General features: G+C 35.0%; 1 protein-coding gene and 1 long non-coding RNA gene across 2 annotated transcripts in view; one reads left to right on the top strand and one right to left on the bottom strand.

Moving 5' to 3' along the window:
• The window catches only part of EPHA6 (EPH receptor A6), a 951,964-nt gene that overhangs the window by 818,035 nt on the left and 110,966 nt on the right, over positions 1-22,963 (bottom strand).
• Positions 11,396-14,512, top strand: LOC143648491 (uncharacterized). Its single transcript, XR_013158566.1, has 3 exons — positions 11,396-11,554; positions 12,665-12,989; positions 14,315-14,512. It is a non-coding gene; the product is annotated as an uncharacterized LOC143648491 (long non-coding RNA).

Genomic DNA, 22,963 nt, shown 5'->3' on the forward strand with positions numbered 1-22,963 from the left:
CATGAACAGAAAACTTGTTTCACCTATTTAGATTTCATTTGCTTTCTTTTAGCAATATTACATAGTTTTCTGCATAGAAATCCTTTACACCCTAGTTAAGATCATTCATAAGTACTTAATTCTTTTGACTGCTATTTTAAATGGAATTTTTTCTTTAACTGACTCCTCAGGTAGGTCATTGCTTGTGTATAGAAATGTTGCTGATTTTTGGACATTGATTTTATATCCCATCACTTGCTGAATTTGTTTATTTAGCTCAAGTAACTTTGTTGTAAATTTCTCAACATCTTCCAAGTATAGTATCATATCATCTGCAGATAATGAGAGTTTACTTCTTCCTTTCCAATTTGGATGCCTTTCATTTCTCTGTCCTGCCTGATTGCTCTAGCTAGAACTTCTTCAACAATGTTGAAAATTAGTGGTGATAGTGGACATCCTTGTCTTATACCCAATATTAGGGGGAAAGCTTTAGTCTCTCTCCATTCAGTATGATGTTGGCTATCAATTTTTCATATATTCCCTTTATCATATTGTGGTAGTTACCTTTGATTCTGATCCTTTGGAGTGTTTTTACCAGAAAAGGATGTTAAATTTTGTCAAATGATTTTTCAGCCTCAGCATCAATCAAGATGATTTTTCTCTTTCAATTTGTTAATGTGCTCTTTTACATTAATTGATTTTCTTGTGTTGAACGATCCTTGCATTTCTGGTATAAACACCACTTGGTCATGGGGTATTCTTCTTTTAACGTGCTGTTGGATTCAATTTGCTAATATTTTACTGAGAATTTCTCCATCCATGCAAAAATAATTTTTCATTATGGTAATTGCCCTGTAGTATTCCCTTCTTATAGTATCTTTGCCCTGTGTTGGCACTAAAATGATATTAGCTTCATAAAATGAGTTAGACAGAGTTCCTTTTTTCCTTAATATTTTGAAAAAGTTTGAGCAGGATTGGTGTTCGTTCTTAACGGAATGTTTGATAAAATTTCCCTGTGAAGTCATTTGGCCCTCTGCTTTTATTTGTAGGAAGATTTTTTGATGACTGATTGAATTTCTTTACCTGTGATTGGCTTGTTGAGATCTTCTAGTTCTTGCTGAGTCAGTGTGGCTCGTTTGTGTGTTTCCAGAAATTTGTTCATTTCATCTAAGGTGTCTAGCTTGTTGGTGTGTTGTTATTCATAGTATATTCTTATGATTTCTTTTATTTCTTCAGGGTCTGTGGTAAAGCACCCCTTACATTTCTGATTTTATTTGCATCCTCTTTTTTTCCTATGTCAGGCTTGTTAATGGTCCATCAATTTTATTGCTTTTCCTCAAAGAACCAACTTTTGGTCTTATTGATTCTTTTTATTGCTCTTTTGTTCTCTCATTCATCTGTCTTTGTTTTAATCTTTGTTATTTCTCTTTTCTTTGCTTTGGGGTTAGTTTGTTGCTCATTCTTAAGTTTCTCCAGGTTTGCTGTTAAGTCCTCAATTGTGGAGAGCCGCCTCCCGGGTCAGGCCTAGTGGACACGCTGCAGCCTGCTCTAGAGTTCCCCCCGCCCATCGAGTGAGTCAAGATGGCGCCCGCATCCTGTTTCCGCGTATGACGTACGCGCCCACCAACCCTATCTTCCAATCACCTCTGTATACGTGGCACTAACCTATTGGGTTTGGGCACAGTATATAAGAGGTTACCCGGACAGGGTGGGTGGAGACGACCCACAGGGAGCCGTACCTGACGGCCGCATAGAGGTTGTCTCCCCGCGGGGTATCTTGTCCCGCGTGGAACCTGTAACAGAGAATGCAAGCTTAACTCCAGTAAAGGTCTGTGCTCACAACCGTTGCGTGCCTCGAACCCGTGTTTATCACTCGAGTCGGTTTGCCTGCACCTGTCTCTTTCTCCCCTCCTGTTCCCTTCACCGGCCGGGGATCAGAAGCCAAACGAGACGGCTGCGGACACTCAATTTTTGCTCTTCCTTGTTTTTTTAATATAGGCATTTAGGACAATAAATTTTCCTCTCAGCACAGCCTTTGCCACATCTCATAAATTCTAATAAGCTCAATTCTCATTTGCATTCATCTCAAGATAGGTACTGATTTCTCTAGCAATTTCTTCTTTGACCCACTGGTTGTTTGAGTGTTTTATTTAATTTCCATTTATTTGTGGCTGTTCTCATTCTCTGGTGGCTATTGAGATCCAGCTTCATCCCTTTATGATCAGAGAAAGTGCTTTGAATAATTTCAATGTTTTTAAATTAATAAAGACCTGTTTTGTGTCCCAGCATATGATCTATCCTGGAGAATGTTCCATGACCACTAGAGAAGAATGCATAGCTTTGTGCTTTGGGGTATAATGACCTATATATGTCTGTTAGGTCTAATTCATGTATCAAGTTATTTAACTTCTCTATTTCCATGTTGATCATCATTCCAGTTGTTCTATCTATAGAGGAGAGTGCTGTTTTGAAGTCTCCTACTATTATTGTTAAAACATCTATTGCTCCTTTCAGTTTTGCCAAGGTCTGTTTCTTGTACTTCAGAGCTCCTTGATTGGGAGTATAAACATTTATGATTTTTATATCTTCTTAGTGAGTTGACTGTTTAATTAGTATATACTGTCCTTCTTTATCTCTTATGATGTTTTTACATTTAACATCTATTTTGTCTGATATTAGCATAGCTACTCCAGGTTTCTTTTGGTTACAATTTGCATGGAAGATCTTTTTCCATCCTTTCACTTTCAATCTATTTGTATTCTTGTGTCTAAGATAAGTCTCTTGTAAGCAGCATATAGCTGGATTACAATTTTTAATCCATTCTACCAATCTGCATCTTTTAATTGGTAAATTTAGTTCGTTAACACTCAAAGTTATAACTGAAAAGGCATTTCTGGAATCCACCACCTTATCTTTTTTATTTTATTTGTAGATCTATATATTCTTTTCCCTCTTTTTGTGTTCTTAAAATTACCTTTAGTGGTACTCTTCATTTCTGTGCCCTCCTCCAGACCTCCCACTCCAGTTTTTTTTTTTTTTTTTTCAGTTGGCAGAACTCCATTTAGTATTTCTCGTAGGGTTGGTCTCTTGTTGACAAATTCTTTGAGGACTTCTTTGTATGTAAAAACTCTAATCTTTCCCTCAATTTTGAAGGACAGTTTGGCTGGGTACAGAATTCTTGACTGGAAGTGTTTCTTTTTTGGTATCTTGAATATATCATATCACCTCTTTTTTGCTTCTAGGGTGCTAGTTGAGTAGTCTGAACTCAGTCTTATTTGGTTTCCCTTGTATGTAGTAGGTTGTTATTCTCTTGCTGCTTTCAGAATTTTCTGCTTCTCTTCAACATTTGACAGGCTGATTAGTATGTGCCTTGGGGAAGGCCTATTTAGATTTATTCTGTTTGGAGTTCTTTGGGCTTCTTTGGCTTGCATATCTATGGCTTTTATGAAGGTTGGGAAGTTTTTCCCCATTATAGCCTGAACTATTCTTCCTAGCCTTTTACTGCTCTCTTCTTCTTCTAGGACACCAAGGATTCTTATATTTGTGCACTTTGTTTGTTTTGATTATCATTTCCCTGAGTTCCAATTCAATTTTCTCTATCTTTTTTTGCCATTTGCTGTTTTGAGTCTTTGAAGTCAATTATCTTGTCCTGTATATCATTTATTCTTCCTTCTGTCTCTTCAAATGTGGTGTTGTGTCTCTCTATGTTTTTTTATTTGGTCAATAGTCTTTAATCTCTGTGATTTCTGTTATTTTTCTATTTATTCTTTCAGATCCTTCTTTGTGCTCTTCTGTTGCCTTCTTGATCTCCTTTATGTTATTTGCTATCCCACTTATTTTATTAAGTAGAATTGTATGAGCATCTTTGATTAGTTGTTCCAGTGTCTGTATCTCCTCTGGTGTTTTAATTTGGTCACGAGACAGGGCTTTATCTGTCTGCACTGGGATATACTTAGTGATCTTCTGGTGTCTTCGTGGCACATAAACATCTTGATGATTTACTTCAGTAGGTGATTTCTTTCAGTAGTCTAAGGTCTTGTGTTTGTGGGATGATTGTGCAGCACAGACCAGGGCACAGGGTTGGGCACTCAGTACAGTGATTTGTTTCAGGGCAAGTAAAGGCACAGGTTGGGGATGTTACGTTGATGCTTGGAAACATGGGTGCCCAGCAGCCAGGGAGGAGGTAGCTGTGCAGGTACAGCAGTCTGAGTGTTGTAACCCTGGTGTGCGCTTGTCTAAGGCATGGTTTCCTTTGTACACATGCATAGAGTTGTGGCAGAAGGTCAGCATTATGCCTTCATCGATTGGAGGCAGATGTGACCCGGCTGTACAGATTGGCACTTTCTCCAACTTTTAGTTTAATTTTGTATTTACTTTTAGAGAAAGATAAAATATTCTGCATGACACATTAAGGTCTGCATTTTCACACATGATTAGATGAAAATTCAGAATTTTGGATGATTATGCCAGCTTCCATAGACTGAGTAATTGTGTGTGCAGACTAAGAATTCTGAATATTAAAATTAGAACCACAACAAATTCAAACATGAGAATATTCAATGTTCAACTTAAGAAAATTTCAAAGAATTTTAAAACCACACATTCATATAAAATTAGGCCTTTATCACAGAGAAAGTTCTTAAAAACTTAAGAGTCTTAACAGACCCAAGTCACCATGAAACATCTAATATTTAGTAAAATTCAATTTATTTTTGGTAGGATAAATATGTTCTATTGGGTATGTAAGTTCAATTCTAAAGCTATTTTTCTCTGTTCTCTTATAAATTTTAAATAACTAAGAAATTAATATCTTCATGTACATGTAATTTGTGCAATACCGAGGCAAGTTTACAAAAAATGGTAAAAATAAGAAAATATATTTGTTTTATGGTTTTATGTTTTTGTGGTTTATGGTATGTATTTCCTTTACATTCTATAAACATTTCAGAGTAGGTTGTATAACTCATGGTGCTTGAACATAATGCATCCAGGCACTTTTCCTAAGAACAAGAATATTTATTTATATATGGGCATTTTCCCTCCATTATTAGATCTAGTAAAAAGTCATATATTGAAAACTTTACCCCTAAGTTCGGGAATGAGACAAGGATGCCCTCTGTCACCACTATTATTCAATATTGCATCAGAAGTTCTAGCTAGTGCAATCAGGCAGGAAAAAGAGATAAAAGGCATCCATATTGGAAAGGAAGAAGTAAAACTTTGATTATTTGCAGATGAAATGGTACTATAACTGGAAATACTAAGAAATATAAAACAGTTACTTGAGCTGATAAAGAAATTCAACAAAATGGCAGGATATAAAATTAAAGCACAAAAATCTGCAAATGTTTTGATACACAAGCAATGACCTAACCGAGGAGTCAATTAAGGAAAAAAAAAATCTATTCAAAATAGCAGTTGAAAGAATCAGGTATCGAGGAATGAGCTTAACTAGGGACGTAAAAGACTCATACACAGAAAATTATATAACATTGCTAAAAGAAATCAAAGAAGATTTAAATAGGAAGAAATAAATTCCGTGCTCATGAACAGGAAGATTAAATGTAGTTAAGATGTCAATTCTACTCAAATTGATCTACAGATTCAATGCAGAATGGATGAAAATTCCAATAACCTACTTTGAAGACTTGCAAAAGATAGTTACCAAATTCATCTGCAAAGGGCAGAGAGCCTGTGTCATGGTCAGGCTCATGTGTCAACTTGGTTATGTGGTGGTGCCCATTTGTCTGGTCAGGCAAGTGCTGGCCTGTCTGTGGCCATGAAGATATTTCAAGGACTTAAATCATGATTATGTTGGCTGCATTTGCAGCTGATTGCATTTATAATCAGCTAAGGGGAGTGTCTCCTGCAATAAATCACACTTAATCTAATCACTGGAAGGCTTTTAAGGAGGATTCAGAAGAGACAGTCTCTCTTCCTACTTCAACTAGCGAGCCTCTCCTGTGGAGTTTGTCCAGACCCTTCATCTGAGTCATAAACTTCATGGTATGCCTTACAGATCTTGGACTTTTCATTTCCATGGTTATATGAGACACTTTTATAAATTTTGTATCTGTGGATATTTCCTGCTGATTCTGATTCTCTAGGGAACCCTAGCTAATATACCCTGAATAGCTAAAACATCCTAAAAAAGAAGAACAAAATGGAGTATTAACACTTTCTGATTTAAAAGTTTATTATAAATCTACAGTGGTGAAAACAGCATGCTACTGGCACAAAGACAGAAAAATCAGTCAATGGAATTGAATTGAGAATGAAGAAATAGAACAACAAATCTATGGTCAAATGATCTTCAACAATGCCCCCAAATCCACTAACTAGAAAAAAAATGGTCTTTTTCAATGAATGCACATGGGAGAACTGGACATAAATAGCCAAAACAATGAAAGAGGACCCTTACCTTACACCCTATACAAAAATTAACTCAAAGTGGATCACATACCTAAATATAAGAACCCAGTACCATAAAGTTTCTAGAAGAAAATGTAGGGAAACATCTTTAAAACCTAGTAATAGTAGGTAGCCTCCTAAACTTTACACCCAAAGCAGAAGCAGTAAAAGAAAAAAATAGGTAAATGGGAACTCCTCAAAACCAAAAGCTTTTGTGCCTCAAAAGACCATCAAAAAGGTCAAGAGGCAGCCAACTCTATGGGAGAGAGTATTTGGAAATCACATATCAGATAAAGGTTTGATATCCTGAATACATAAAGAAAGCATACAATTCAAAAGGAAAGAACAAACAACCCAATTATAAAATGGGCTAGAAATATGAATGGGTATTTTTCTGAAAATCAAATACAGATGGCTAAAAAGTACACAAAGAAATGTTCATTTTTATTAGCTATAAGTGAAATGCAGATTAAAACTACAATGAGATACCACTTCACATCTATAAAATGGCTGCTATTAAACAAACAGGAAATTGCAAAGAGAGGATGTGGAGATACTGGGACATTTATGCACTGCTGGTGGAATGGATAATGGAACAGTCACAATGGAAGGCAGTCTGGCGGTTCCTTCGATACCAAGTTGCCTTATGACCCAGAAATACCACTACTCAGTGTATAACCAGAACAGCTGAAAGCAGTGACACAGACACCTGCACGCCAATGTTCATAGCAGCACTATTCACAATCACCAAAAGATGGAAAAAACCCAAGTGCCCATCCACAGATGAGTAGATTAACAAAATATTGCACATACATACAATGGAGTATTAAACAGCAGGAAGACTGAATGACATTCTGAACCAGATGGCAAGATGGATGAGACTTAAGGACATAATGCTGAGTGAAACAAGACAGATGCAAAAGGATAGTTATTATAGGACTCCACTCTTATGAACCATAGTAAAGATAAAATCAGAGGCTTATAATACAGAATATAGGGGACACAGATACACACAGAAGCTTGAGATGAGTGAACAGTTTGCTAATGAGGATGAACTTAAATGTAAGGGAATAGATAGACATGAAGACAGTACACTAGTGGGTCTATAAATAATATTAGCATATTGAAGGTGAACATGACTGAAAAGGGTTGTATAGAACCATGTGTCCAACTGATTAACACTACAAATATAAATAAGTTCTTGTGTGAACTACTGCACCAGTATGAATCTGTACAAAGAGTGCATAAGTTTGGGGTATAAGGGAAAAACTACTATGGCAAGCTATGGGCTATTGTTTAATGGGAAAACATCAACAGTACCACAGCAACACCAGGGGTAAATAATGGGATGAGGGACAGGTGTTAAGGGGAGGTCTAGATTTTATATTTGGTGAGGGTATGTTTATTGGTTATCCTTTTCTTGGGAACAATGAAATTATCTTAAATTGAGACTGTTGATGGACTGCTGATTTTCGACATTATACCTGATGCCCAATGAATGGAGGTAACTGAAGGGTGCACTAACTGAGAAGTAGACTGGTGAAATATAGTGTTTAAATATGACTGAACACTTGTGCTGCTACAAAAAGGAATGAAGTTGTGAAGCATGCAACGATGTGAATGAACCTGTGGGACATTTGGTGAGGCAAAATAAGCCGGAAACAAAAGCACAAATATTGTATGGTCTCATTTAGGAAAATGTATAAGGAAACAGGGGCCTAGATTGGAAACTGTTATAACAGTCACATTTAGTCTGAAGTGTTGTCATTTCTGGCTTTTGAGAGGCTGTTTTATATATGTATAATCTGGTATTTAGAGATAAAAATGAAGTCAATTAGATCAGTATTAAAGTGATTCAGAATACAGGGGTAAGGAAGAGATTGTCTATACTGTAAAACATCATCTACTCTTTGACACCAAAGGAAGAAAGTTTTATTTTGTCCAGAATCTAAATTTTCTGTGGCACAATCTAACTCAACCTGTCTGGACAGATCATTTAAACAATTCAAACACAGGAAGCCTAGAGTAAGAATGAGGGCCTTTAATCCTGTATAGCTTAATGCAATGCCTGGATACATCCCAGAGTATATTAAGCAGAAAATCAAAAAGTATTGGCAAAGTACTTGAGGGATGGGAAAAAAATATGGAACTATTAAAGTTTACCACATGGGAAACCCCAGATATATGTGTCAGACATTAGGGACACCCAAATCAATAGGCCAAGCCTTCGGTCTTGAGGCTTGCTCTTGTGAAACTTGTGTATGTAGCTGAGAAGCTTAGCCTACCTATGGGTATGCCTTACTTACTTCTGGAGGACCTCTTTTGTTGCCCAGAAGTGGCCTCTCTCTCTCTAAGCAAGTGAAATCATTTGCCTTATTCCCTACATAGGACATGACATCCAGGGTTGAAAGTCTCCCTGATGCCGGGGGAGATGACTTCTAGAGATGAGCCTGGCCCTGTCACCCTGGAATCAACAATGCCATCCTGGTCAAAAGGGGGAAAAAAGTCTTAATAAGGCATCAGTGGCTGAGAGAGCTCTGTCAAGAGGCTACTCTGGAGGTCACTCTTACACAAGCTTCAGTTAGACATTGCTACCTACCATAATTTGCCAATCCCCAACCAGAACCATTCCTGCCAATCCTAAAGAACACCTAGGGTATTATATAATATTCTACAAAGGTTCCATGCACTAGGGTAACTTTGCAGAAACCCACTACCTCCAGATATGGTCCCTGGACCAGAAAAGTCCTGAAATGCGGAGGGGCTAGTCTCTTCAGAACATCAACTACTTCCATCCCCCTATCTCATACTATAGAAAACCCCTTCCAACATGGAAAAGGTAGAATGGGCATAGCCCAAATACCTGAAAGAGTAGGAGAAAGATCCAAGTTGATTGTGGAGTTATACAGAGAAGGTAGGGTTTAACAAATGATGACTACTGAAACATTACATTGGTATTTCTTTTCGTCTCCAGTATCTTAGAGCAACTAGAAGCAGAAACCTAAAATTGTGGAATTGTAACTAATACCACACTCTCAAATCTGTTTTACAACGGATTGTTGTGATGTGGTGTGTAACTTATTGCTTTTTTGTATATATGTCATTTTTCACAAACAAGAAAACAAAAAGTCAATTCTTTTGATAAATGCACAGCTATATGATGACACTGTGAACCACTGATTGTACACTTTGGATAATTACATAGTATGTGAATATATAATATATATCAATAAAAATAATTTAAAAATCATATATTGCATTTAGTTTTTATTGTCTTTCTAGCCTCTCTTTTTTTAATAGTAGCAACATATACTATAAAACATAAACTTTCCCATCTCATCCACTCCCCCACACGTCATTGAATTAATCATATAAACAATGTGTTGCTACCCTCATCACTATCCATTACTAGTTTTCTTTTAGTTTTAAAGAATATAAACTTAAAAAGTGAAAGTCATGTTCTCTCAGAGTCTTCTTAATCCAGTCCCACAAGGTAATAAGAATATTATATTCAACTGGAAAACACTCACCAAACATTCTTTGAATAGTGTCAATACTTTTTGTCAGCACTGTTTATGTAAGATTTAGCTCATGTTATGCATATAGTCCTTCAAAAGCTTTTATCATTGAACTGTACATATATCATAGCTTATCCTCATAAGCTTGCATATATTTATCTACATAACTTGTCCTCCTTTAACAGATGTGTGTGCAGTTTAAAAGAATGTGTTTCCCAGAAAAGCCATGTTTTAATCTAAATCCCATTTCATAAAGGCAGAATAATCCCTGTTCAATACCGTGTGTCTGAAACTGTAATCAGATCATCTCACTAGAGATGTGATTTAATCATGAGAGGTTGTTAAACTGGATTAGGTGACAACATGTCTCCACCCATTTGGGTGGGTCTTGATAAGTTTCTGCAGTCTTATTAAAGAGGAACCATTTTGGAGAAAAGGAGATTCAGAGAGAGCAGAGCAGAACGACATAGTCACAAGAAGTAGAGTCTACCAGCTTCTCTCGGGGAGAAGCTTCATGAAACAGGAAGCCAGGAGAAGAAGCTAGCAGATGATGCCGTGTCCACCATGTGCTCTTCCAGATGAAAGAGAAACTGTGAGTGGGTTCGCCATGTGCCTTCCCACTTGAGGGAGAAACTCTGAACTTCATCGGCCTTGTTCAACTAAGGTATCTTTTCCTGGGTGCCTTTGATTGGATATTTCTATAGACTTGTTGTAATTGGGACATTTTCTCAGCCTTAGAACTGTTAACTAGCATCTGATTAAATTCCCCTTTTTAAAAGCCATTCTGTTTTTGGTATATTGCATTCCGACAGCTAGCAAACTAGAACAGATTTTGGTACCAGAGGAGTGGGGTGCTGCTACAGTTTGCAAATACCAAACACGATGGAACGGTTTTTTAAATGGATAAGGGGAAGATTTTGGAGGAGTTGTGAGAAGCTTGATAGAGAAGACCTAGAATGCTTTGAAGAGACTGTTGGTAGAAATGTGGACTCTAAAGATACCTCTGAACAGGCTTTAGACAGAGATGAGGCATGTGTTATTGCAGACTGGAAGGAAAGCGAGCCTTGTTTCAAAATTACAGATAATTTGGCAAGTTGACTACTGGCTTTGACTGGAAGGCAGAGTTTAAAAGCCATGAACTTGGATATTTAGCAGAAGAGATCTCCAAATTAAATGTGGAAAATGCAGCCTGGTTTCTCCTCACAGCTTATAGTAAAATGTGACAGGAAAGAGAGAAGCTGAGAACTGAACTCTTGGGTATAAAGGAACCAGAAATTGATGTTCTGGAAAATTCTGGGCTTCCAGGAAGGGAAACCCCAGAAAATAGTGCCCCACATGAGGTCCTGGCAGAATGTGTAACCCGTCAGCCATTTCAGAGAAATCCAGGATCAAACATGGTGTTATCCAGGAAGAATTTGTGGAAACTCCTTATATCTGATGGGCATGATCCAAGGCTACTGCATAGAAAGCCAACGACCTTGCTGTGGGACCTGTATAAACAGAGCCGCTGCCAGTCTGTACTGGGGTTTTCAGAGAAGGGACACATTGGAGGAAAAATAACTTCAGAGGCAAAACCATGGAAGCTGAGGTCTGAAGTCAAGAAGCCTCAGGCCAGGAGAGCAGACCTACTCAAGCCTGTGGAGAGGGTGAGTTTGCCCAAAAGGCAGTGGCTGGGCCTTCCACCTCATTGCAGTGGAAGAGTCATGCTACCTCAGGCCTTGGAGAGGGTGAAACACATTCCTTGGGATTTGGGGAGGGCCTGGCTGCCACCACTTGGAGGGGTTAAGCATGTGCCTGGAGATGGCAGAGAGCCCGGGTACAGCCCTGATCCCTGGAGAGGGTAGAGCCAAGAAAAAGGTGGTCTCCCCAGTGTCCCCCAAGGCTGCGTCTGGAGAGAGGCAGGCCTCTGTGTAGGCCTTTGGAAAGGGTGGGACTGCCACTTTCTAAAGCCCCAAAGATAAATGACTCTCAGACTCTGAGATCTAATGAACTTTGCCCTGTTGGTTCTCAAAACTGCTTGGGTCCCGTGCCCCCTGTGTTCCTACCTCCCTGTGGAAATGCGTATATGTATCCCATGACTGTTCTTCCTTTGTACTATGGCAACAAATAACTTGTTATGAGTTTTCAAAGATCCAAAGACAGAGTGTGGAGGGCCAGGAGTAATCAATCAGGCCCAAGCAGGGAAAGTTCCCACAACACTGGGGCGGAATGTCCCAAGAGTTAAACAATAACCAGTGTTAGGAAGCTGAGAGAACGGGATGTGTTTTGGCAACAGCTAAAGGCATTTCGTCTGCTTCTATGATACGCTTGCTTGCTAGCAACTGCAAACCACAACATAATTTTAGCCTTTATAAGCATACCTTGAAAACCTCTGGGGGCTGCTCTCTGCATCTTCCTTCTTAGAGGTTTCTGAGGCAGTCGCTGGCTGGCTAATAAAGACTCCCAATTGGCTTGCAGTTTTGAATTGTGTGGTCTCTCTTTCGGTGTACCCCACAACACAGAGGAGAATTTGTCTGAGCACAGACCACACTAGTATCTAACTTTGATGAGACTTTGTACTGGTTTTAATCTTGTATTGCATTTGATTTTTACTGAAATACTTTAAAGTTTTCTGATATTGTGAAGGAATTAATGTATTTTGTATATGGGAAAAACATGTCTTTTTAGGGTTCAGAGGGTGGAATGTGCTGGTTTGAAATGAGGTATGTACCCTAGAAAAGCCATGTTTTCATCTTAATCCCATTTTGTAAAGGTAGCCATTTCTTCTAATCTCTATCAAGATGGATTACAGAAGAGTGTCTCCACCTATCTGGGTGAGTCTGGATTGGTTTACTGGAGTCCTATAAAGGAGGAAACATTTTGGAGAACGAGCGATTCAGAGAGAGCAGAGCAAAACAACATAGTCACGAGAAGCCGAGTCCACCAGTCAGTGAGCTTTGCTGATGAAGAAGGAAAATGCCTCCCCGGGAGCTGCATGAAACAGGAAGCCAGGAGAAGAAGCTAGCAGGTGATGCTATGTTCGCCATGTGCCCTTCCACTTGAGTGAGAAACCCTGAATTTAATCGGCCTTCTTGAACCAAGGTATCTTTCCCTGGATGCCTTAAATTGGACATTTCTATAGACTTGTTTTAATTAGGATATTTTCTCAGCCTTAGAACTATTAACTAGCAACTTATTAAATTCCCCTTTTTAACAGCTATTCTGTTGCTGGTGTATTGCATCCTGGCAGCTATCAAACTAGAATAGAGATGAATAGGATGTTTAATTGTGTTGGCACATACCAAAGCCTATTCCTGTGGCAAAACGTTGCACATAAATCTTATTCAGTAACATTCTATAAATAATGAAGAATTTCCAAAATTAAACATCTCTTTCCATGCTTTCTGTCATAATCCTGTCACATTACAGGACAGATGAACTCAAAAATTGCACTGTTTCTTTTTCTATTTCCTTTATTCTTATATTTGTGTTTTTTACTGTCTTCTTCCTTCTTCTTCTATTTTGTTTCTTTTGTTTTTTCTTACCACCAAGAACTGAAAATATATCCTGCTGTACCTGTCAACATATCTTTTATTATAAATGAGAATATATGATCTTATATAACTGAATTTGCTTTTATTTGAAACTAAGATTCCTTAATTCTCATCTTTTCCTTGGCAAAGAGATGACACCAGGATTAAAGGAACTTTTATTTAAATTAAGCACACTTTGAGAATATTTTCAGTGATACCCTGATTTCAGCATCATTTAATTTCATTTGCAGTAATCAAAGCAAAATGAAAAACAAAACATGTATATAAGAAAAATATTTAATTTGTTACATATAAAATTTTAAATTAGACAGGATATTTTAGATTTTCTTCCAAATTACTTATGTTGTCTTTCCCCTTTTTGGACTTTTACTAAACAGATAACAGCAATTTGCACAGTCATCTAACTGAATTAGCAACTTCCTCTTTGTTAGGTTCAATGACTAGGAAACATTAACCATGATAAGAGAAGTTATAATTTTTTTCGATGGTGAGGTATGTGAGAAGACACAATTATTCCAAGTACCAATTTAAAAAATCAGCAAACTGATAACAGCTATTATGCCTGTTTAAATGCACTATCCAAGAATAATTATTAACAGTTCACAGTCATTGTCAAAAGGGACTCAGCTTTGATTAATAACTTATTTTAACACCCGTGATTTCCAGAATAGAACTGATCACAGCCTGACAGTGGGAGGCATCTGTAAGATCTCTAGGAATGAAAAGAAAATTATTTAAGAAACTTTTCAAGATCCGTTAAGGGATATCAGAGGCCATATCTAAATTGTGAATTAAAACTATTTTCTAAAATTCATAACAATATATGCAAAATTTTCCAAATGTCTTATTTTCATTATTCTGTTTTCCTCACAGCATTTCTTCAGATTTCACTAAAGACAGCAAACTCCATGACAACAAGATTACTGCTTAAAATGAAAGAATAAAAAAAAAAGACACAACACAATTATTTTACCAACACATAAATGACTATCAAGTGTTGTTTACTAATACTTATATATTTCATTCTCCTTTGCTTTCCAACATTTCCTTGATGAAATTGAGTTTACTCAAAAATCCAGGTGTTAATCTGAAATAAAGAGATAAAGATTCTGAACCACATTTAATGACTTCATACTGAATCATTTTATATATTTGATTTACACATTGCTCTACTTTAAATCATGCATATATATTTTATATCACTGTGAAAATATATATACTGATACACTATTACAACCATTCTCATTGGTTGGCATTTTTAACTAGTAATAATGGGTCACTGAATTTACCTACAAATTACTTTTCTTAAATAGACACATAACAAGGTTTCATTTCTCATAAATATTATTTAAGCAACTTTTGAATGGAAAATTTGGGGGAATAAAAGACTCCTTTGAAATTATAAGTACTGACTCTACCTACCTACATCAGATAAGCGTAGTAGGACTGAGGGGATGGAAAGTTGAAAACATTTTACTAGGAATAAAACTACTGTTCTCTATTATTCATGTCAGGACAGATTGTCCTATTCTCCTTTCTATTTCTCCTCCTTAGTATGACTTCCACTAATAAACGTAATATTACAAATATTTAAAATTATTATATAAACCGAGTTCACTGTTTTAACATTTTGAAAACAGTTTAGATAATGAATATAAACAAAAATCTTTAAGGCCACAATTCATTTCTGGACAATGGCTTAGTTATAGGTTAAATTTCAACTCTTCATTTCTGGATATTGTCTTAGTAAAGTATTAAATTTCAACTATTTATCTTTAGTTTCAATAGATGTTTTCCTTCTTAAGCAATACTTACATCAAAGTTGGTAATTGCAGCAAAACTGATTTTCTTAAAATTTAAGTAAGATAAAACATTATAAAGTCATTGGTTTTATTTTTCATTTAAATTTTTTTTTAAGTCTCAGGGTTTTAGGGACTGAAAAATTTTCTATCGAGTGATAAAAATGTTTTACCTTTGAAATTCTACAACTAAGTAGCATCCTTAGTTAGCTTACCAAAGAGGACTAGTTCATTCCCCCATAATATACTTTCCATGGGCAAAAGGAGAAATTATCAAACTCATATATAATGAGATGATGAGATTTACTGTGAAGACTTCTGTGATATCATTTACATTGTCAATCAACACACTTACAAAATAAATTCTGAAGTCTATTTTTCAAAATTTTTACATAAAGTCACTAAAAGTGACTGAAGTGAGCACCCTCACCCCTTTATTATACCATTCTATATACTTGTAGCTACAGTAGCATTTCTGTTTATATTTGTTAACATCTGTTCAGGGACAAATCACAAATTTAGTCTTATACAGAAGGAGGAGGCAGCAGAATAGCAAATTTTGAAGGAAGTGGATACAGAATGCATTTCAAAATAGTTACTGAGTCTGAATGGGATGGCCGACCTAAGGCTGAAAACACATAGATGCATTTATTACTTAGTAATATCCACTCTGCCCCTAGGTGCAAACCTGACAGAAGACCTGCAACAAAGGGTAGCTTGACTTCTGTCATTAAGTACTAGCACCTACCAAGATGTCTCTGCAAGCAAATAAGATGAATAAATTCCTGCCTTAGGAAGAAATTCGGTCTGCTAATATACACATAGCAAGATCACTACTTGGCATCAAGAAAAACCTGATAAACAGAAGGGTGTGTGTGTGTGTATATGAAACTTAGTATAAAACAGACAATAAAATATATAATTGGCACTGAATGTCCAATAGGTGTTTGCACAAAATGCATTGTTAACATCTGCTCAGTGACAAATGAGAATTTAGCAGGGAATGACAATAAAATCCATTTCTAAAAGTCATACTATATTCTTTATTATAGTAAAATCATAACTACTTGTATATATTTTTTCCTGAAATGCTATGAATTATATTAGGGAAAGCATCTGTTTTAGTTTTGTTTAGTTTAACTAAATAACTACTTAGTTTTAATGACTAAAGGGATAAAGGACATAAAAAAAGGCACAGAATATTTTTTAATTAGCTTGAATGCTTTTTGGCCAAATGTTTTTGGCCAACATTTATATAAATGGCTTTGCACTTAAAAGCTAATTATTCAACCTTAGCAGTTAAATAAAAAACAAAAACAGGTATATAAATGGCTCTCTATCTAATCTCCATTATTGTTGTGTTAAATTTCCCATCAAGGTTTTCTCATAATCCCATGCCTTGATGGACTGGCTCTGTTTGAACACAGAGAAAAGATACATAAAATGTAAAACTGGAAAATAAAAAAGGACTAGCCAAGATAAAAACAAGATAAGAACTCCAGGGCAGAAAATGTAAACACAAATACAACAAAGTAATAAGGAGACAACCAACGCAATTAAGGTCAGCTGAAATCTTGACTTGCTCTGAAAGCAGTAATGGCAGTAGGTAGTTTTAACTCTTCAGGGCAAAGAACTAAAGTCATCAATGAGAGACTTATTTGGGAGACACGCTTCATACTTGAAGCCAGGGTTTTATACCACTTTACCGTCCACTTAAGATGTGAAATGAAGCTTAAAAAAATAAGTAAGAGGTGCTGGCAATCTGCAGGCCTAGTTAGGAAACAAGGATTTGAACCACGCTGAAGAAATTAAATGCTTAGGAAGTAAGCCACTAAAATTAGTAACTGAAACATAAAATGAGCATAGGTAAAATTAATTTCAAAATACATAACAGAAAAAATATTTAAGCTTATTTAGCAAAATCAATGATATAATGACAGAAGACTTTCCTTTATAAAAAGAGCAAATGAAAAAGGGGTGGTTGGAAGCAATTAAAAACAGTGAAATGAAATATAAAAAAGAGAGGATATCAAAAAGAACCAAGTAGAAACATAAGAATTAACATATATATAAATATATGCAAACACACATACACATACTACATATATTAGTTGGAATAGTATCAGGAGATGACAGGCTAAACACTAGACTGGACCAAGCGCGATTAGAAAATTCGATACAAATTGGAATCCATTTCTGAAAATGTACCCTGAATGGCCTACAAAGCCAAAAAAAAATGAAACACTATGAAAGCATTGTTAAGAAATATAGGGGATAGACTGAAATGCTCCAATACTTGTATTACTGAAAGTCTGTAAGTCATATCAGATTAATAATGGCTAAGATTTTATTTCATATGAGAGTTCCATTACTCCATATCCTATCTAAAATTTGATATTTTCTTCCTTTTTCATGTTAGCCATTCTGTTATACATCTACTGAAATCAATTTCAGAATGGCTAACATGAAAAAAAATATTCCAACATTTTTATTCTAAAAACTATACAAATTATTAAAAACTATAAAATTTCAATATTTTTATTATAAACTTTTAAAAACATACACAAAAGCTCAAAGAATTTTACAATGAACACTCATACATCCACTATTTAGGTAATACAATTAACATTCTACAAAAACTTTTTAAAATCACAGTTATCTTTCAATCACTCTATCCATCCAGCAATTCTTTTTTTCTTATGCAATTCAAAGAAGTGGAGCTCCTTTTCATTTGTCTACTGGCCATCTGGCTATTCTTTTTTCTCTAGTAGTCTTTCAGTTGCCTATTTTTCCATTTTGTTGCTGTCTTTTCTAGCTTTATAGGAGCTCTTTATGCAATTTGGATATTAACCCTTTGTCAGATGAAAGTACTAAAATATCTTCTTTCAATCTGTAAGGTGCCATTTTCCTTTCTTAATGGTTTATTTTCATAAACAAAGGTTCTTAATGTTTATATAATTCCATTTATACTTTTTAGGTTTGGTTATTGTTTTTTGAGTCCTGTTTAATAAATATTTGCCTACTCAAAGCTAATGAAGATATCCTCCTACATTTCCTTCCAAAACTCTTACAGTTTTACCTTTCATGTTCAGAACTCCAATCCACTGGCACTGATATTTTGTTTACAGCATGACAGGCCAAAATACATTTTTTTTCCACTTACATATCCAATTGGCCCCATCACCATACACTGAAAAAATATTTTTCCCAGTATCACCTTGTTATGAATCAGCTGCCTTAAATAACACGAGAATGTTACTCCATATAATATTAAGTGCAAAAAAGAGCAAAACAATTACAATTTTTTTCTTTTCACATGCTTATGTTCTAAAAGCAAGCAAACATGGAAGGAAATAAACCACTTAAATGTTTTCTCTAGGTCATGAGAATATGGATGGTTTGTTTTTCTGGTTCAAAACAGTTTCTACAATAGTTATATATTCATTTAATTATTAAAACACTTGTTTTTAATATTAAATATTAAAATATTATTTGTGCTCAAATATATATTTTATTAATTTACAATTACTTTGCAATTTTTAAAATATTCCATGTAATTCAGTGTTGATAATTACTTCCCCTATAATCACAAATCATAACTGTTGGCATAGTCACTTCACAGTATCTCTAGAATCAAAAGAGTTAATAAATAAAATTGACACCTATTAGATATATATAGAAAGATATGTTAAAGCCCATTATGTGTTTTCTGGGACTAGAATAAGAATTAATAATCAGAATTTTGTTTTATTAGAAAGTCCAATAGATACTACCAACAATTGGTATGAGATTTTAAGAAAGGTTGTGTTTTTTAAAGAAAGACCCAATTTAAATGATAGAAACTGTGATCAGAAAGAATTGTTAATATTTATCCAACAGTCTATTAATTCATCCTTTTATCCATCCATCCATTCGTCTAGCAACCATTTATTGAAAGTCTACATGTTTAACTTTTAAACTAAAATAATTAGCAAAAGCATAGCCTGTATATATAAGCTTAAAACTGCAAATGTGGCAGGAATGAGTATTATGAAGGAAAGCTACCACTGGAGCTTAAAATAAGGGATATGATCTAGTGAGGAAAAATAAAAAAGAGATTCCCTAAACAACTATAGATGGAAGACAAAGAACAAGTATGTGCTAGCAGGAGAAAAGAAGGAAATTTCCTTTGTTAGGGAATGAGTACAAAAATTTCAAGACACATTAGAAATGTATGGAGGACTGGATGACTGCAGATCAGAGACAGAGAGAGATCAGAAACAGAGACAGAAAGAGATCAGACACAGAGAAAGAAGTTGAAACAATTAGGCATATTAATAAGAAAGACAGTAGCCCATGGAAAGACATGTTATCTTTATCCTAATCTCAACGTAGTCATTGGCAAGTAGCAAGCACACTTGCATTTTGAAAATATCACTTTCCTTGAATGCCGGTAGCACAGTTAGAAAGCTTCACCCAGAGACGGGAACTTAATTGCTAGCTCCAGTGCAATAATATTGTGCTTACGGCAACAGAAGCTATAATGATCTGATGCCATTAAATATTACCATAGAGTTCCCTCTACTATGCTTTGTCTTTCCAGATATATATTATGTATATCATCCCCAAAAACTTTTTCTTTTATAAAATATTATTATATGATGGTTTTGAATAGCTTTTTAAGATTTGATATCTCTAAGTACCCAATTATAATCTTTTATCAGTGAATAGGAATAAAATTTCAGTTGTGAAGGAAATTTAGTGAATAAATATAAATACTATTCACGTTGTAAATAGTAATCAGTCAATAAATATTTGTTGGTTAAATGAAAATTTGACTAAAGTGAATCAATCTTTCAGTAAGTATTAGCATTGCTATAGAAAACAACAAACTATTCACTTACAGAGTACCTAATATGTTGTTAACATTGTGTTTAATTAAATTTTGACATATGTTCTGTCCTTAAGTAGGATTATATGTTTTAATATTTTTCCTGAAAACCTGAAAAGCAGGTCAAACACAACTCAGAGCAAACTATAAATATTGCATGTAAGGTGCACTCCCTATATTTCTTTATTTCATCAAAGATCCATTTCCAGAATTTCCCTTTGTTCATAAAAATAAAGAAATGCGGATAAAAATCAATGAACACTGGATAAAAGATCAATATACAAAATTCAATTTTATTTCTGTATACTGTCAAAAACAAATAAGTAAAATTTTAAAATGTGTCATTTTCAATAAAATTGAAAAAACACATATAAATGTAAGAAAATACAGGCCATAACACTTCTCACTGGAAACTACAAAATTCTTTATAGAGAAGGAAAGAGCCTTTAAAAAGGGGCAAATGTACATGTCTATGGCTGGAAGATCACTGTTACATAATAATCAACTCCCTCAAACTGTACTATAGATTTAATGTGTGTAATCTAAACCTCAGCTGGTTTTTATTTTCGTGTGTGCAGAGACTGATGAGCTTTAATTTAAATATAAATTTAAAAAATAGCCAAGGACATCTTAAAGAAGAAGAACAAAACTCAGACATTTATGCCACCAAATATCAAAATTTATTATGAAATTAATGTAATTAGCATAGTGTGATACTAGTGTAAAGAGAGACAAATTTAACGGAACAGATCAAATATTTCAAGGCAGACCTTCGCATATCAGAAATATATTTTCAGTAGTTGTACAACATGGAATTCTATCAACTAGCATGTGATTTCATATTCAAATTCACCTTAGGGTACGAGATGACTGCTAGAGCTCTAGACATCATATCCACTTCGGATAGCAAAGGAAACAGTATCAGGCAAAAAGGTTTATCCACTAGTTGAGAGAGCTAATTTTAAGCAACCTTCCTGGAAGTTCTACAAAACACCTCAACTTACATCTCATCCTCTAATTCACAATGTATTAGTCAGAACTACCTGCAAATTAAGTTAGAAACAGTTGGTCTTTGTTTTTAGTTGGACACATTGAAGCCTCAAGACCAAGGTTCTTCTGAATAGGAACAAAAGAACAATGGATACTGGGTAACAAACAGTTTACTAAATTCAGCTAAAATTCAGTTTCTCTTCTTCCCAGGCTAATCTACATTTTCCTGTCTCTGTGGTAGTTAGGTACAATGATGTGAATTTTTTGTAGCCAATAAAATATGAGTAGAAATTTTGTGTGCCACTTCTGAACCAATGCTTTTAAAAAGGAGAGTTACCCATTCCATGTTCTCATTCTCTCTGCTCCCTGAAATACCTCACAGACAAGAACTCTGCCCAAATGGAAACATATACTTGGATCTATTACAAGAAAAAGTAAAAATCTACTTCTGTATTTGAGTTATTATATATTTGGGGTTTATTTATAATAGGAGTTAGCATTCCTGAACTGATACCAGAGTGACCATAAAATTCATCTTTCAAACCGGGATACTTTTAAAAGCGAATTGGGCACTACCAATCACTACACAAGGACAACAGAAATAAACCTGGACCATTCAGGGCAAACAAGAATTTAATGGTCATCTGAACAATTAAAATAATAGAAAAAAACAGCAACTACTTGTTTGATGAATCTATTTCTTTACTGAATGATGGTTATTTCTTAGAGCGATTTTTAATAGAAACCATAAATAAATCCTTTCTAATGTGCACCAGAAAATACTGGATTTAAGGCAAGCAAAGACAATTTGATTAAATGAATAAATAGCATTATTAGTTGATGGAGCCAAATCAGCAGTACAGATTTAATTTTACCTCCCAAGCACAGTCTGCAGGAATCATGAATATATTCAAAGGACAAAATACAGATATACGCACCTATAACCCAGTTTCATGTTTTTATTTGAAAGACTTTAAAAAATATCACTGAAATGTTTTTGTGTAAACTGCCACCTAGTTATGAAAGAAATAAAGGTTAAGTATTACACTTATTAGCAAAGTGGGTTTGGTTTTGCTGAAACCAACACAAAGTCAAACCATCTTATGCTTAATATGGTACATTAATTCAAAATACTAATCACATGGAGTACAAAAACTATTCAGCATTTAAATGCTGACCTATGCTTTTAGAAAGCTTGACTGGTTAGTAAAAATTCTCTAAAATCTGCAGGCTCTATCTATCAACCATTAAAAATCCATATGCTTTAATTTTTATTCTCATCTGAATAACAAGGTGCAGGACTAATAACCACTGGGGTTAGTATTTCCTAGATGTGAGTTAGATCATCAACTGTTCTGAATCAGTCATTAATTCTTTAAAAGTGTATTTTGTATGATTGATGTTGTTTAAATAGCTTATAACCTTTTTATAGTATCGTTTTTTCCCTGAGGTAAATACCTTACCCTCCCACATATAAGTTTACCCTTTAGTGAGAAAATTAATGATGAGAAAATCAATTGGGTTTTCTAAAATATGGAAAATAACAACAAATATATAAACTTTTCTGTACTCAAAACTAATGATGAATAAGAACAAAGTTCCATTTTCAGAACCAATCTTTTTTTCACAGCTGACTGTCTAAAGTTAGGAACAAATTGTTCTTCTCCAGTGAGATGCAGAATGCAACCCTTTAATCAATATATTTTCTAAAATATTTTGCTTCTTATATATCTATTTAGCTAGTTGTTGTTGCAGTCACTATGCTGCCTAATTCAGATAAAGATGATAGATCAAATCCATTCCTTCAAGGGTTCACAATGTAGTGAGAAGACAGACATTTAAATATCTGGATATAAATGCTAT

This window comes from Tamandua tetradactyla, chromosome 10, assembly GCF_023851605.1.
Source record: "Tamandua tetradactyla isolate mTamTet1 chromosome 10, mTamTet1.pri, whole genome shotgun sequence".
NCBI classification, from domain to species: domain Eukaryota; kingdom Metazoa; phylum Chordata; class Mammalia; order Pilosa; family Myrmecophagidae; genus Tamandua; species Tamandua tetradactyla.